Source organism: Ovis canadensis, chromosome 9 (assembly GCF_042477335.2).
Source record: "Ovis canadensis isolate MfBH-ARS-UI-01 breed Bighorn chromosome 9, ARS-UI_OviCan_v2, whole genome shotgun sequence".
Taxonomy (NCBI): domain Eukaryota; kingdom Metazoa; phylum Chordata; class Mammalia; order Artiodactyla; family Bovidae; genus Ovis; species Ovis canadensis.
In genome coordinates this window covers 1,182,505-1,199,901 of record NC_091253.1, presented here as the reverse complement: position 1 = coordinate 1,199,901, position 17,397 = coordinate 1,182,505, and the positions used below count along the sequence as shown (strand labels likewise).

General features: G+C 42.8%; 1 long non-coding RNA gene across 1 annotated transcript; it reads left to right on the top strand.

Annotated features, from left to right (window-relative positions):
* Nucleotides 1-2,693: 2,693 nt before the first annotated feature.
* LOC138446121 (uncharacterized) lies at nt 2,694-17,193 on the top strand. Its single transcript, XR_011259131.1, has 6 exons — nt 2,694-2,847; nt 4,350-4,456; nt 6,168-6,301; nt 8,347-8,467; nt 14,455-15,288; nt 16,528-17,193. It is a non-coding gene; the product is annotated as an uncharacterized lncRNA (long non-coding RNA).
* The last annotated feature ends 204 nt before the right edge of the window (nt 17,194-17,397 follow it).

Below are 17,397 nucleotides of genomic sequence, written 5' to 3'. Positions count from 1 at the left end.
AGTGAACCCCAAACCCTGAACCCAAACCCCTAACCCGTACCCCACACCCCACACCCCCAACCCAAACCCCAAACCCCTAACCCAAACTGCGAACACCTAACCCGAATTCTAAACCCCGAAACCCAAACCCCAAAACCCAACCCTCAAACCCAAACTCCAAACCCCTGATCCGAACCCCAAACCCCAAACCCCTAGCCGGAACCCCAAACCTCAAACCCCAAACCGCACACCCCAAACCCCTAAGCCGAACCCCGAACTCCCAACCCCTAACTCCTAACCTGAACAGCAAAACTCGAAACTGCACCTCACACCCCCATCCCCAAACCCTGAACCCAAACCCCCGAAGCCCAAACCCCAAACCTCAAATCTTGACCCCCGACCCACAAATCTCACTTACTGAACCTCTAATCGGAACCCCCAACCCCAATCCTCGAATCCCAATTCCCGAACCCCAAACCCAAACCCCAAACCCCTAATCCGTAACCCAAACTGCAAACCCAAAAACCGAACCCCAAACCCCCAACCCACAACCCTGAACCCAAACCCATAACTGGAACCCCAAACCACGAACCCCTGACCCAAATCCCAGACTCCAAACCCCAAATCCCTAACCCCTAACCAAATCCGCGAACCCCTATCCCAAACCGCGAACCCCAAACCCCAACCCTCAACCCCTAACCTGAAACGCGAACCCCAAACCTCGAACTCCAAACCCCAAACCCGAACCCCGAACCCCTAACCAGAACCCCAAACCCAAACCCAAACCGCGAACCCCAAAACCCAAACCCATAACCCGAATCCCAAACCCAAAACCCCTAACCCGAATCCCAAACCTCCAACCCAAACCGCGAACCCCAAACCCCAAACCCTTCACCCTAACCTCAAACCCAAACCCGAACTGTGAACCCCTAACCCAATCCGAGAGCCCCTAACCTGATCCCCAAACCCCAAACCCAAACCTCAAACCACAAACCCAAACCGCGAACCCCAAACCCTTTACCTGAACCTCAAACCCCAAACCCGAACTGCGAACCCCGAACCTGAACTGAGAACCCATAACCTGATCCCCAAATCTGAAACGCGAACCCCTAACCCGAACCCCAAACCCCAAACCCAAACCGCGAACCCCTAACCCGAACCCCAAACCCCAAACCCCTAAGCTGAACCTTGAACCCCTAATCGGAACCCCAAACTTCAAACTAGAACCGCGAACCCCTAACCCCAAACGCTGAACCCCAAACCACAAACACGAACCCTGAACCCGAACCCTAAGTAGAGAGGGGATTCCCCGCACCCGAACTCTGAACCTGAACCCTAACAAGTTGGGGGGATGCCAGAACCCTAAACCTAACCCTAACAATAAAACTCTAACATAAACATAAACTTTTCTGGCCTAAGCCCCGCCCCTTGCTGTCCCTCACCCCCTAAAAGCAAACGAGGCAAAACTGGGACTTGAATGCCTGACCTACAGAGCCAAGTTGGATGTTTAACTGGTTGTCAGCCTAACCGCTTCGCTAGAGAGGATTACTGGGTTTTGTTTTGCTCCCAGGCGCTCTTCAAGCCTCACCCCGCCACTGCAGGCTAATAAAGAACTATGGACCCTATTAGCGCTCACTTTAGCTGTAACCCTAGAGTTAATGCCAACCCTAACCGTAACCCGAACCCTGACCCTGACATGAACCCTAACCCAAACCCGAACTCTAAGAAGAGGGGGGTCCCCGAATTCTAACCTGAACCCGAACCCTAACAAGTGGGGGGGGGTTGCCCGAACCCTAACCCTAAGCTTAACAATAAACCTCTAAAATAAAAAAATTTTCTGGTCTAAGCCCTGGCTCTTGCAGTCCCCTGCCCCTGAAAAGCGAAAAGGTCAGACTGGAGACTTGAACTCCTGATTTACAGGCCATAGCCTACCTGCCTAGTGGCCCACCTAACCCCTATGCTACAGAGGCTTGCTGCTTCCAGCAGGGCTCCCGAACCCTCTTCAAGCCTCGGCCCACCAGGGCAGGCTAATAAAGAACTATGGGCCCTATTAGGGCTCGCTTTAAGCTGTAACCCCAACACTAATGCTAACCCTAACCGTAACCCGAACCCTGACCCTGACATGAACCCTAACCCAAACCCGAACTCTTAGAAGAGGGGGGATCCCCAAATTCTAACCCTAACCCTGAACCCGAACCTGAACAAGTTGGGGGGTTGCCCGAACCCTAACCCTAAGCTAAACAATAAACCTCTAAAATAAAAATAAACGTTTCTGGTCTAAGTCCCGCCTGTTGCTGTCCCCCGCCCCCTAAGAGCAAAAGAGTTAAGCTGCAGACTTGAACTCCTGACTTACAGACCATCGTCTGCCTGCTCACCAGCGCACCTAACCGCTACGCTACAGAGGCTTGCTGTTCTGACAGAGCTCCCGGACCCTCTTCAAGCCTCTGCCCGCCAGGGTCTGGCTCTATAGACTATCATGGCTGTCCTAGGTCATCTTTGCTTTCTATAGTCATAGTTTTATCCCTAAATCATAGACAGATCAGCTGAGAAAAAGCTTGGATTGTCTCGGTGGGGTGGATTTGCTTGTCCTTGTGTTTCACCTGGAGGCAGTCGCGGTCCCGCGGGCCTGTCCTGGAAGGGGGCGTGGGGGTGGGGCGCACCGTGAGCGCGTCGGGGGCGGGGCGAGCCTGGGCGGCTGGTCAGGAGCGCGGCTCACGTGAGCGGGTCTGGGGCGGGATGAACATGGCGGCGCGTCGGGGGCCAGGGCTCTCAGGGCTCGCCATTGCAGCTGGGAATGCTCGTTTCGTGGGCTCCTGGGTCCCCGTCGATTGGCATCCAGCGAGCAGAGCGCAGGGCTGTGGGCCACAGGTAAGGGAACTCGGACTGGGCGGAGCAGGGAACCATGTATTCTGCCCTCTTTGTTTGCAGTCTCGGAGCCGACTAAAATGGCGGTCGCAGAAAAGCCTCGCCTTTGGGGCCAAGGGTTTTACTGCTTTACCCCTTTGCATAAAGCTCAGACCCGCGCGGTTTTCCCAAGCAGCCTAGTGTATTGCTTCCTACAGGCCTGGAGAGGATAACAGGCAGGAAGGCCAGGGGTCTCCAGACAGAGAAAATAGACTGCAAGTGTCAGACGTTTTTTTCTCTCTCTTAAGAGGCCGGAGGAGACAAAAGAGTGCTGCATTTTTTTTTCTCCATCTTGATACAAATTTAAAAGGTTTCTCAGAAATTTCTGTGTTGCCATGACCACTCCTGGCTCCACCTGAATTTAACTTTCCTCAAACCTTGAACTAAGCAATGCATTTTTCTTATGGAAATGTTTGTCTTAAGGTATGCTAATGTACTATGTATTTACCCAAGGCTCTGTCTTCAGGTCAGTTTCCCCTAAAGGCTCAGAAAAAACTTGACAAACCAGTATGTTTTACTCATACCTTGTTCTCTTAATCTATGTGAATGAAACTATATATTTGCTTGGAAATCTGCCTTTCTTCAAGATTCATGTCCATCATTTTATGGCCTGGGATGACTCATCTGCTGCCAATGTTATCTCAATGCATGCTGTGGGTGAGGGGCCTGGTGCCATTCTCTGACACATTGTCTTTCTTTCATTAGCAGACTGCTAGTGGCTCTATAACATCTGGCTAAAGACTAGCAGGGGGTACTCTTCCCCCTTTTACTGTCTACGTCAGCAGCTCTCTCGATCTCTTTTATATTTTAATAAAACTTTTTAACAGAAAACCTCTGAGCCATCAAGCTTCGTCACTTGCCCTGGATTGAATTCTCCTCTGGAGTCCAAGAATGCTGGCATCTTTTGTGGTTTAGCAACCACCTTTCAGCCTTTTGAAATTCATATTGAATCTTCATTTCAGATTGAAGATGCATTCCATGGTATTGCCAACTGAAGCCTTTTCATCGCTATGGCATATCTGTCCATGTCTTTAGGGTATTTTTCAGCAATCATGTATCATTTCCAGTGTGCCAGTCTTGTTATCCTCATTCTGTCCATAGCAAAGTCTTTTATTAATGTTGACATGACTGAAAGGGAATCGTTTGTTTAAATTCCTTTTCAGATTGTTATTTGCTGGTGTATACAGATAACACTGTGTCATCATTCATTTGTATCAGTTTGGACAGCTTGATAGTTGTCTTTAGTTTCTTTAATTTCTCATAATTTAAGATGACCCTGTCTCATATATTTACAGTCTCACCCCTAGTCTCAGTCATTTCTTCAAAGAACTGTCCTTTTTTTAAACATTACATTATTTTTGACTGTGCTGGGTCTTTATTGCTCGTTTGTCTAGTTGTAGTGAGCAGAGGCTACCCTCTAGTTGCTGTGCCATGGCTTCTCATTGCAGTGCTTTCTCTGTTTGCAGAACTTGGGCTCTGGAGCATGCAAACTTCAAGAGCTGTTCAAGGGCTTCGTTGCCCCTGGGCGTGTGGAATCTCCTACACAGGAATTGAACCCGTGTTCCCTGCATCGGTAGGCAGATTCTTTACCACCGGGCCATTGGAGATGTTTCCTGTTCCCTTTTATTAGAGAATGATATTTAAAACATACATGTAGGAGCTCAATATGCTCAGCTGACAATACATGGATATATATATATATATCCATGTATTCCAGCTCACCTTTGAACATATTCAGTTAAAGGTAATTTGTGATGTCTCCAACCTGATCCACCACGACATGGACATTGTAACGTTTCCTTTTGTTTATCTGTAACTTTGCATTCCAATGGTAAGATACCTGGCTTCCACCGCTTGTCATACACAGAATTCAGTGCTTGTCCCACGTGGTTACTGAAAAAAAAACTGTCAGATTGTCTTTCAAAGGGGGCTCTGCATGCATTGCACCAGTATCTTGAGTATGTTTTTGTATGATAGTTTACTATCAGTATACCCTCAGTGGCCAGGTGTCTATTTCAGTCGCTACCAATTATGAATGGGCTTGTTTGCTCTAGTGTTCTTGGACAATTCGAATACAGTTTCTTTGTCAGATATGCATTGTTTTAGGAAAACAGTTTTATTGATTGTTGGCTGTGTTGCCTCTTTGTGTGTGGGCTTTTCTCTAGTTTTGGTGAGCATGGGCCATAACTAGTGGTTTGCAGGCTTCTCACTGCAGTGTCTCCTCTTGTTGAGGGGCACAGGCTCACGGGCTTCAGTGGCTGCAGCATGTGAACTCGGCATCGTGGCTTCCAGGATCTAGAGCACAGGCTCGCTCGGCTGTTGTGGCACACGGGCTCCATAGGATGTGGGATCTTCCCATCCTAGGGATCGCACATGCATCTCCAGCACCGGGGGGTGGATTCTTTACTATGGAACCACCAGGGCATATTTTAGACTAGTTTTCCACACATGTATCTAGTGAAAGAGGCCAGGATCAAGAGGCATGGCAGCTGGGAATCCTCAGCCCCAGCTCTGGTGTGCTATCCAAAGCTCTGGGGCCTTTGGTGAGCAGCTCAGCTTCCCTGGGACTGTTTCCTCCCATCAGAAATGCCCTGCTTTTGGACTGTAGCCCACCAAGCTCCTCTGTCCCTGGGATTTCTGAGACCAGAGTACTGCAGGTGGTGCCATTTCCTTCTCTGCTGCTGCTGCTGCTGCTGCTGCTGCTGCTGCTGCTGCTGCTGCTGCTGCTGCTGCTGCGTCGCTTCAGTCGTGCCTGACTCTGCGCGACCCCATAGACAGCAGCCTACCAGGCTCCTCTGTCCCTGGGATTCTCCAGGCAAGAACACTGGAGTGGGTTGCCATGTCCTTCTCCAGTGCATGAAAGTGAAAAGTGAAAGTGAAGCCACTCAGTGAAGTCGTGTCCGTCTCTTAGTGACCCCGGGGTTGCAGCCTACCAGGCTCCTCTGTCCGTGGGATTCTCCAGGCAATGGTACTGGAGTGGGCTGCCATTGCCTTCTCTGATTTCCTTCTCTGCAAGATAGCGTTTTGAAGATATTTTCTCCTGGATATTGCTTTTGATGAAGGAAGGGGGATCCCTTTCAGGGCTTGAGAGTGAGTTCTTGTCTGACACTGGGCAATGAGTTGTCTGAGGAGAGGAGTGCTGTCCAAGCGAGAGGCTTTATTGGGAAGGGCTGCCAGGGTGGAGGGCAGGAGGGTGAGGGAAACGGAGAGAACCACTCTGTCACGTGGCTCACAGTCTCAGGTTTTATGGTCATCGGGCTCATTTCTGGTTTGTCTCTTGCCAGGCATTCTGAATTGGGATCCTTCTTGGGGGCACACGCATCACTCAGCTGAGATGGATTCCAGCGAAGTGGATCCTGGGAGGTTGGTAGGACCTCTGAACTGGAGCCTCCCATCTCCTGACCTCTCCAGAATTCTGGTTGGTGGTAGCTTGTTCGTTCCTTGTTCCTTCCCAGGACCTCCTGTTGTAAGATGATTCCTGCAAGTGTTTTCTTTTCTCTGTTGCCTGGCCAGGGTGGGTGGTCCGTGGTTCATTTAACAGTTTGTTTTTGGTTCTCTCGAGTAAGGTCCTCCACAGGGTAAATGTATGAAATGATAAAAGGCAATGTTTTAAATAATTTATATTCATAATTTGGTAAGTTGGCTTGTTTTGTGTATGTTAGACCTGATCACCAGACCAACGGTCATGTAGAACTTTTGCAGTTTTCTAAAATTCTATAGTTTTTTAAATGGAGTTACCTTGTTGCAAAGTTTGTGTTTATGTTCATATTTTTTTAAAGTTATTTCTTTTAGTTGATTGATCATTGCTTTACAATACTGGTTTGATTTGTCATACATCCACATGAATTAACCATAGGTGTACCTATGTCCTCTTGCTCTTGAATCTCCCTCCCACCTCGCACGCATTCCCACCTCTCCAGGTTACTACTGAGCCCCAGTTTGAGTTCCCTGAATCATACAGCAAATTCCCATTGGTTATCTATTTACAAATGTAGGTGTACCTGCATCCATGCTGCTCTCTCCATTCATCTCACCCTCTCCCTCTTGTTCCCCACCCTCGTCTGTAAGTCTGTTCTCTATGTCTGCACCTCCATTGCTGCTCTGTGAACAGACTCGTCAGTACCATCCTTCTAGATTCCATGTTTTTCTCTCTTTGACTGACTTCCCTCCCCTTTATTAGAACAAACTCAAATGTGTTCCTTTTTATGGCTGCATTCCATGCAGGCTCTGATTGTTCCTTAGCCATGTTTTGCGGAGGGTCATGGAGCTATTCTGCTCCATTTCAGTTTGGGCTTCCAGTCTGAGTGCTCACAGCAGAGCTGCTTCTGGGTGAGCCCTCTGAGGTCTGTGAGCACCGGGCTGCCCGCTCTTCTCTTGTGGCCCGCAGGGGGCGCCAAAGGCCCCTCTGACCCGCGGGCGCAGGACGCTTTGCCTTTAGACTCTGCTCCGTGAGCAGCTGGCGGGAGCTTTGTCTCCTCAGGACCATCAGGGCTCAGGCTTCTGGATAACAGGGCTGCATCCAGGCTGAGAGGAGCAGGGTTGCCTCAGTGCCCACCAGCAGGGAGGCGCTGCAAGAGCGAAAAATGAGGATGGAGTAGACGTTTCCTGTGTCCAGCTGAGGGCTGACTGGAGGTCCATCTCAGAGGACTCAGGGGGAAAGAGCTCCGTGTGCAAAGCGGTGGGTTTTCAGTTAGATTTGCGTTAGATGATGTAGAGGATGAACACTGATGTTCTTCCGTGTAGGTGGCCATTTTCCTGTCACTGTTTCTTGAGAAGACTGTCCTTTCCTCTTCGCTCGTTCCTGGTTTGATTTTCAGGAACTGACCATGTACAGGTGGGTTCGTTTCTGGGCTCTCTATTCTCTCCTGGAGTCCATGTGTCTGTGTTCCTGCCAGTTCCTCACTGTGGTGGTCACTACAGCTCCGTGATGTAGTTTGAAGAGGGATAGGAAGATGCCTCCAGCTGTGTTCCTCTTTCTCAGAGTCTTTTTGGCCGTTTAAGGTCCTGTTCAACAGTAGCAGCCTAATATTAGGAATATTTCTATTTCTGTGAAAAATGCCATTGAATATTATTTTGTGATTGCAGTCCGTGTATTTGTTGATGACTTTGGTTGGAATGGACCTTTTAATTCCTCATTGTTCCAGTGCATGAGCGTGGAATAATTTTCTGTGTGTTTGTATTTTCTTTGGTTTCTTTATCAGTGCCTTCTAGTTTTCTGACTACTGGTTTTTTATGTTCTTGATTAAGTTTGTTGCTAGATGTTTTATTTAAGTGGAATTTTCTTAATATTTTTTTCCTGATTGTTATTAGTGTATAGAAATGCAAGTGATTTTTGGACTGTAAAGGGTAGTATTTTATGATTGTAAATTAATCCAAAATGATTCAGCTTTACTGAATGTAGTCTAACAACTTTTTGTGAAGTGATGTGGAACATTTTATCTGTAAGATCTGTTTCTCCTGCAGTAGGTCATCCAGAGGACCCAAGACATGGTGGTTACTAATAGACTTCCCACACTACTTCTTCATTCCACGTGGACTCCTTCACGGGCAGTGAGCATCCCAGCTTCCCTTGAACTTCATCTGGGTAAGTCTTGGCCTGTATCAGAAAGTTTCCTGCCTGTCTGCGCTAAATTTCTTTTGTGGTATTGACATGGTTGTTTTGAAACCTAGTATACTTTCCAGTCATTTAAAATGTACAGAAAATGCCTAGCAATGGGAACAAGTGCTAGCATTTGCCACATCATCTAAAATACTCTATGTGTTTTATCCAAAATGGGTACCTTCTGCAGAACCAGCACATAATCTCCAAAATCAGGAAATCATATGGTACCTACATTATAATGTAATCCACTGCCCCACTTCCACTTTTAGCAATTGTTCAAGTGTATGAATATATCTTTTGTTTCCATCTTCATCCTTTTTTCTTTATTTAGAGTGTTACTGAGATTTTCAGTTATTTGGACAAACTTGATGGATTGAAAGCAGACATGGTGAATAAGGGTTCTGGGTGGCCTTTTCGATGTGGATTTCTTTTTCACTGAAGATGGTTTTAATATTTATTCATGTGGTAACATGTATGAATCCTGCATTCTTTCCCCCCCCCCCCATAGTAATTAAAAATAAATAATATGCCATTTACCATTTAGATATTTGTAAGCATACAGTGTTGTAGCAGACAACCTTTTCTTGTTTTGCAAACCAGTTTAATAATGTGCACCTTGTGCGTGCTTTGGAGAAACTCAGGAAACTGAGTCAGTGACTGAAATGGCCCAAGATATCACCTTAGATTCCATCTTCATCTGAAAACAAAACAGGCACTTTCTGGTGGTCCAGTGGCTGAGACTGGACACTCCCAAAGAAGGAGGCCCAGGTTCATTCCCTGATCCAAGAGCTAGATCTCCCATGCCACCAAGGAGAATTTGCATGTTGTAGCTAAATATCTGGCTTACCTCAATGAAGGTTGACCTGGCGCAGCCAAATTAAAAAAGAAACAAATATTTTACAGATACAACCAAAGGAAAGGAAGGGTATGGTTGTTGTGCAGATTTACGGCTTAGCTTTCCCTATCGATAGAAAAGAAAAAAGAGTTTCAAAAGACTGTGTCTCATCCTTCTATCTGGCATATAGAGAGGATTCCTTTGAAATGAGATTTCTCTGGTAAATGTGACTCACAGAAGAGCTGTCTTGAACTTGGGTTTCAGAGATGATCATGTGTCCTCTAAAAAAAAAAGTTAATTGGGTCCCACTAATTATCATGCTGAGGTGGTATATTTTGTGGTAGCATTTGCTCCCCTTCACTTTGGATGTATCCCCATTTGTTTACACTGTCATCTACTGAAGACATCCTGATATTTGAAAGTTTTTAGTTATTACAAGTAGAGCTGTTGTATATAATCATGTGATACTTTTTGTCTGGACGTTTTCAAAGCTGTTTAGTAAGTGCTAGCCATATAGTATTCAGGTCACAGGTGAGCTTTGTTTAGCTGTGGAAAAATCCAGCTATGTTTCTCTGTGGCATGTGGGATCTTCTGGGGTAAGGGATCAAACTAGAGTGTCTTGCATTGTCAGGCAGATTCTTTACCACTGAGCCACCGGAGAAGTTGTGCCCTACCCCCGTTTTTTTTTTTGAGTTTACTGGATCTAATAGGTGTGCAGTGCTACCTCACTGTTATTTTAGTTTGTAATTTCCTAATGATATGTGATTTTGAGTCTTTTTGATAGGCTTATTTACTATCTTTATATTTTTGTAGGACAGGTGTTTAGGTGTATACATTTTTTATGAGATTGTTCTAGATTTTTTGGTATATTTGGAGTACAATCCTTTATCAGATATGTATTTTATAAATATATTTTCCTGTGGCTTGTGTTTAAGTTTTGTGAATAAGGTTTTTCACAGTTTAAATGTCTAATTCTTTAAAGTTAATGTTATATATGTTTTATATCCTTTTTTGGATAGACTTTAGTGTGTTGTTGTTGTTGTTGTTAAATTTTATAAGCAGAAGTGAGGTACTGTAGATACAGTTTTAAGCTAAGCTGAGGTACCATAGATACAGTTTTGCCTTTTGTCTGTTAAGAAGTTTGAGTGAGTTTGGTGTACACTGTATATAACATTATGTCTACATTCATTTGACTGGATATAGCTTCCAATTATTTGTCTAATTGGTTTTGGAGATATCACGGGAAGTCAGTTTTTCCAAGGGAAACTGAGGTCCATGAAACATGAACTCTTTTCGATCGGTCGGAATCACTCTCTGCTATTTCTGACAGATTTGACTTGTTTGGATATCTCATATGAGTGGAATCACAGAACGTTTGTCTTTTCTTGGTCTGGTTTATTTCACATGATCTAATGACCATAAGGTTTGTCCACATTGTCGCATTGTCAGAATTACTGACTTTGAAGGGCCGAATCAGATTCCATTGTGTGTATACCACAGTTTGTTTATGGAATTGGCTGCCATGGACACTTAGATCACTTCTGTTTGTTTGCCAGTGTGAATCATGCTGTTGTGAGTATGACGGAAGAAGTATCCATTTTTTCAGCCCCCTTTCCCAATCCTTTTGGGTACATAGCTTGAATTGGAATCGAACTATGTATTTATTCCATGTGTTTGTTTTGGAGCCATTTCTGTAATGTCTTGCAGAGTGGCAGCACCATTTAATGTACTTTTTCGTATGGTGGAATACCGTTCAAGCTTCTGAATATACCTTGTGTTGCATATTCAGTCTCCCACCAACGGACACTTGAATGAGTTCTACCTTTGAGCTATTGTGAATGTCACTATGAGTATTTGTGTACCAGTTTTTGTTTGAATTATTAACAAGTACATTACTATATATAAAAGAAGCCACAAGGACCTACTGTACAGTTTAGGAAACTATTAAATATCTTATGATAATGTATAATGGAAGAGAATCTCAAAAGGAATATATGAAAAGCACATAGTAACCATGATATTTATTGTGCCAACACTATGAGTTATCATAGCACTACTCAACGTGTATTTATACATGTCAGTAAAATATTCACATCTGTAAGGATATTATAAAAAATTATATAAAAAATCAAGAATTCAAACAGAGATTAAATAAACTTCCTGTCATTGCTCATCATCATTTATACATTCATACTACCTGTAACACTCATTGTATAAGTGCTGGACTAGCAATTGATGTTCTCGTAAACCAAGAGATTGTGAAGGTGTAAGGAAATATAGCTTATTGAATTCCTTAATGAAGGATTATAGAACTCTATGTCCATGAAGTGAATGAAATTCCATTTTTTTGAACCACATTCTTACTAGAGTGATGAGCTTCCACCCCACCCAACGTTAGTTCACAATGAAATCCTGCAGTCCTCTGGCCTCAATGTCTGCTTCCTGCTACCAAGAAAGAAAAGATGAGGAAGTCCTGACAAAACCGATGCTATTTTTCTTTTTCTGATTTGTATTTTATCGCAGGGCTTGGCAAAAAGAGGGCCCAACCTGTTTTTAGAGTTCCATCCCAAGGGTTCCTCTGGCATGTTCCCTATGTTGACAAAGTGCTGATTATTTTCAACAAAGGACAATGATCTGCACTTCACTATCTGTTGCTTGAGCTGGAATAGCGGGCATCCCTTGAAGTGCATTCCTTCATGCTGAAGTAGGCATCCCTGAAGCAATAGTATAAGAGGAACACATTTATCACGTAGACATCGCAGCCCATGCATTTGTAATAATTTTTCAGTTATACCCATCATCATCGGAGGAACTGACTTGTCCCAGTAACAACGAGAGTACCCAGTATAACAGTTCCTTGACTTATGAGTACTTCCTATGAGTACCCTTATGAGTACTTCTTCCAATATTGTTTCTCCTACTTTGGTCATGAACAGTAGAAGCTGATGGCAGTGGTCCTTGAAATGTATGTCGATTCCTAGGTGGCACAGTTGATAAATAAAAAATCTGCCTACCAGTGCAGGAGGGGGAAGTGATGTGGGTTTGATCCCTGGTTCAGGAAGATAACAATTCATACACATGTTTTATGTGAACCAGTTTGATACTCATGAGTTTTTTCTTCTGTATACAGAAAAACAAATGCTGTTCAAGGACACTGAAAGAACCCTGATGTTGAAAATCAGATCTGTATTGTGAGCAATGCTTAGATATCCATGAGTCGAAGCATAGTATTATGCCTATCATCCTTGTATTTCTCTCAGTGAAATATGTTGAGGAAAACTCTTCATTCGTGGCCTAGATTCACGAAGAAGCTAAATAGCATTCATCCTTTACGTTGACAACTGTGAATTTAAATCTCCTGTGAATCCTATGTGACAACCACACATACCAACATGAGTTATCAGTATTATATCAATATTTTTAGTCCTATTGTATGTCAACTAAAAAAATCAGTATATAATTGTACATGAAGTCAAGACATAAAATCAGTGCAAATACAAAATGTTCCATCCTTTGAGAAAGGGAGAAAAACATCTCTGTGCTTAGCCTATTGCATTTTTATGTATTAGACCCTTAAGTAGTTTATTCACCACACCCTGTGAATGATTCACAAATCTTCAGAGAAGAAAGGATCATTTCTCTTGAACAATGAGTAGTTCAACTATTCTCAAAGCAAAGCCATAAGTGAGTCTTATTTTGGGTGAGACCATGAAAACTCAGTGTTTTCATTATGCTTGTGCTTATGATGGGAGGAGGTCTGAGAAAGCACTTCTGAAGGTTTATTCATACCAGTCGTTCTCATATGTATCGAGTCTTTAAAGGTCGAATCACCAAGGTGTTGCTTCTACACTTGTACTAGGCTGAGCAGCAACATTCCCTTTCTCCGTAAGTGCAGTAGACGTGTTCCCAACCTGTCTGTCTTCTGTCCTCTGGAGTATGCATTGCTTGAGCTCATCACAGCCTAGTAGATGGAAATCATCAGGATATTCTGGAAACCCTTTTTATTTCAGTCTGTTCAGGAGGTTACCACTGCTGCAAACCTCTGGATTTTACCAAGCGCTTTTAACAACCTCAGATGAAGGATATAAGTCAACACTGGTGACAGCCACGGGCTTCCATGGCCTATCCATGATTGTTGGCTTTGCTTTCATAATCATCCTGTTTCTTATACCAGCTAAACTGTCAGTGTATTTTTTAATTACCATTTTATCTTTGATGGTTTTTAGAGCTATTATGGATTTTCCTATATATCTTCACTTATCGGTGAGGGTCTTATGTTAGTAGTAGTTATGACAACTGACTTTCTGTCTGTTAGCTGTGGCAGAATAAAAAAAGAATGACCCACTGTATATTATTAATATTATGTATCAATATATTGTTAGTTTTATTGTTTGCAGTCATCCAATTCCAAGTTTCTGAAATAAACTTTCAGAAAAATCACATCCTTTTGAATGCCCATTTGACTGAATAGGAGCACGGAAATGTTCTTCCATAAAATTGTTTACAGTTTCCATTCCGTTTCTCCTGTTTGATGTAGATATTGGCCTTTGGTTCTATCAGTAGCTTTGCAAGTAAAAAAAAAAATTAATTAGAGCTCGTATGGTAATTTTACTGTTAGCAATAAGTTTAGCATAAAATGAACACAGAAGAGGTTACAGTAGACCAAATATGAAAGTCAGTTTAAAAGAAAACATAGTGTTGAATGTTTACAGTAGGAATATAGTTATGAAGTTCCTTTATTATTATTCTATCCTTTCCTTTTGTTTTGCAGGGGTGTTAATGTACAGATTCCAGTACTATGGCTAGAGCGAATAATAGTATCATTATTCTTGAGAGCAACTCTACTAAGTCTTCACGCTCATGTCACTCAAGGTTTTTTAATACCTATTATGTTAGTCGTGTTTGTAGTTTGTGAAGTCACATAAGTTGCATTCATTCAAGCAATAGTATCAAACAGCTATGGCATCAATTATAGATGTGAATCGATATCGAATGTGAATCCATTTCACTGTGACAAGTTATTATTGTAGATATTCTATTCATGCCAGTAACAAAGCTGTGCAGAAATAATACAATGTTTATTAAGAAAATAAGAGTTACTAATTTGTTTTATTATTCTATTTCTTTTAAACAGATTTAATGACAACAGGCTCAACTTTTCATTCACTTGTATGACTATGAGCGGTTTGACCAAGTTGAAGAAGATGACTCGTTTGTAGTCTTCCTCATCAGCTCATTCCATCTACTGGCTTTAAAATCATTTAGTACAGAGCTCACCGTCTAGGTGTTCATCCAGTGTTTTGTTTGCTTATCATGCAGGATCATTTTAAAAGGAAAAGTATGTGTGTATGAGTTAGAGCTCTGATCCCAGGAGTCCATGTAGAAGCTTCCCCTGAGAAATGTATCGTTTTTGCACCAATGCTACTGAAATGTGTGAATGTGGTATACCACGCGTCCCAATAAGTGTAAACAGCGTCATAGGCTACTTATTTGAAATGACCAGTACTCATGACATTCCATTCAACTGAGGACTAAATATAGCCAACGTAGGCTGTGTTTGCCAAATAGACTTTGAAGTATTCTTCACACAGTCCTTCATCGATGCCAGTTTTCAGATCGAAGAAACCCTTGCTCCATGAAGTTTGTGAACACATATACTCATGTTTTGTTTGAGATTTTAAAGTCATTCTTCAGTTTTGTTGGAGGAATGGTTCTGTATATGCCCCGTGGATCCCCAAATCCACTGATGTTCATGTGTCTTGGGGCTTCCCAGGTGGTTCTAGTGGTAAAGAACATGCAGAACATACCCATGCAGGAGACATGGGAGGTATGGATTCCATCCCTGGGGCAGGAAGATCTCCTGAGGGAGAGCATGGCAACCCCCTCCAGTATCTTTGCCTAGAGAATCTCATGGAGAGAGGAGCCTGGTGGGGCCTAGTCCATATGATCCCAAGGAGTTGGACACAATGTAAGTGACTTCGCACAGCACATGATTCGTTGTCATAGCTAATATAATGGAGATGACATAAAAAGAAGCACCAGCGGGCGAAAGTCAATATCCATCACTTTTAAACTTTGGAATGTATTGTGATATTTTACATCCATATTTGTATGACTTGATAGTTGGAGAATCGATGCATGTGAAGGCCTGGTTGTGTTATATGTATGTTGAGGGAAGATATATTTTTATGTGGTTTGACATATAGGTCCCATTTCATTCGTAGACATATGCATACTCATCACTTATCATCATTTTTTTTTTTTGAAAAGACCATTGTTTGGAAAGGTTGTTGTCTAACCATGAAAGATGCTTGAATTCTTGGGCTCCTTAGAGGAAGAATTCAACCCGGGGCCAGTGATGAGGGTTGATCAGTCAGAGCTTTTGTGTCCCAACGTTTTATTAAAGTATAAAAGAGAGAAAGCTTCTGACATAGACATCAGAAGGGGGCAGAAAGAGTGCCCCCCTACTCATCTTTGGCTGGATGTTATCTAGCTACTAGCAGTCTACTCATTAGAGAAAGGAATGGCAGCAGACCCCTCACCCACAAGATATATGGAGATGACCGTGGCACCAGGTGAGTCATCCTGGGCCATAAAACGATTGATATGAGCAAATGGATAGCTTCATTCACATAGATCAGGAGAGCCATGTATGAGTAAAGCATATTGGTTTGTCAAGTCAGTTCTGAGCCTTTAGGCAGAACCTACTTGAAGATAGAGTCTAGGGTAAATACATAGTACATTCACATAGCTTAAGGCAAACCTTTCCATGAGAAAAATGCCTTGGTCAGCTCAAAGTATGAGAAAAGTGAAGTTCAGGCGGAACCAGGTGTCATTATAGCAACACAGAATTGTAAGAGAAAATCTCTGTTTAAATTTGTATCAAGAAGGGGAAAAAAGATAACAGCTTGTTTCCTCCTGCCTCGGAAGTGACAGATAACAACTGTCTGACACTTGCACCCCATTTCCTCCCTTTGGAGACCCCTGGCCTTCCTGGCTGTTACCCTCTCAGTTTCATTCATTGAGCGTTTTCTGCCTTGTGAAACATTGGGCATAGAAGTATGTGTTTATTTAGGGGTATTTCATCCAATTTCATTTAAATGCATATGTGAATTAGAAAGTTTGACATGCTGTTGCTTTGTATACCGATTGGGAAATGTGAGCCTCCAAGCTTAATTTAGTTTTTCATGTTCATTTTTCTTTTTAGGGGTACAAAGAAAAATAATATGACTGTTAAGATCAGCTTTCGTATTTTTTGCCAAATATGAATTGGGATCACATCGATCAGAGATGAGTCTGTGCATGAAAGCCCTAATAACTAATGCTAATTGACTTCACTACCATGGGATGTTTTCATATCTATTGAGGATTTACTTCATGTATTTCGATTTTAACTTTCTGTCTCACAGCCTTGTTTGTAGATCAAAGCTATTTGAAATTGTCATCTGGTTTCAAATGGCTTGTGAGGTTATTCATGAGTGGTTCATAAAACCGAATGGATTGTACGTAGCCATACTTTGTTGTCATTCTATGAATTTGAAGAATGTCTGAAGAATGTCTGCAGTTATGCCTTAAAGATTCATACAATTGATGTCCAATATTTATCTCAATAGACTTGCTTTCAATTTGTAGTTTCCTATGCGTATGTCTTTCTTTATGGATTTGGGTAGAACTTGTATTGGAACACTGAAAAATCTGTGATATCAACCGTGCTGACCTTTCTGGTGGTCATCATTAAGATTTTCACGCTCTATGGATCCTAGTGGAAACAGGTGCTGTTCATCCTACTTTTGTGAAGATTGAACTCATCGTAGAAAGTGGAATTTGTTGAAATATTTATGGTATAAATAAATCTTGTCTCTATAATTACCCAGAGTCCTGGTGCGTATTTGATTGCTAAGTTATAAAATGTATGAGATAGATGTGATCCATCAATGGCGACTGGATAAGTGGTGGAGAGGTATTTTGGTGATGCAAGAGATTTAAATGATGTGATCATAGTATTTATATCCCTTTTATGTGGATAATGGGTCTTGGATCCATGTTTGAAACCTTACAACCTCGTCTTTTGTTATGC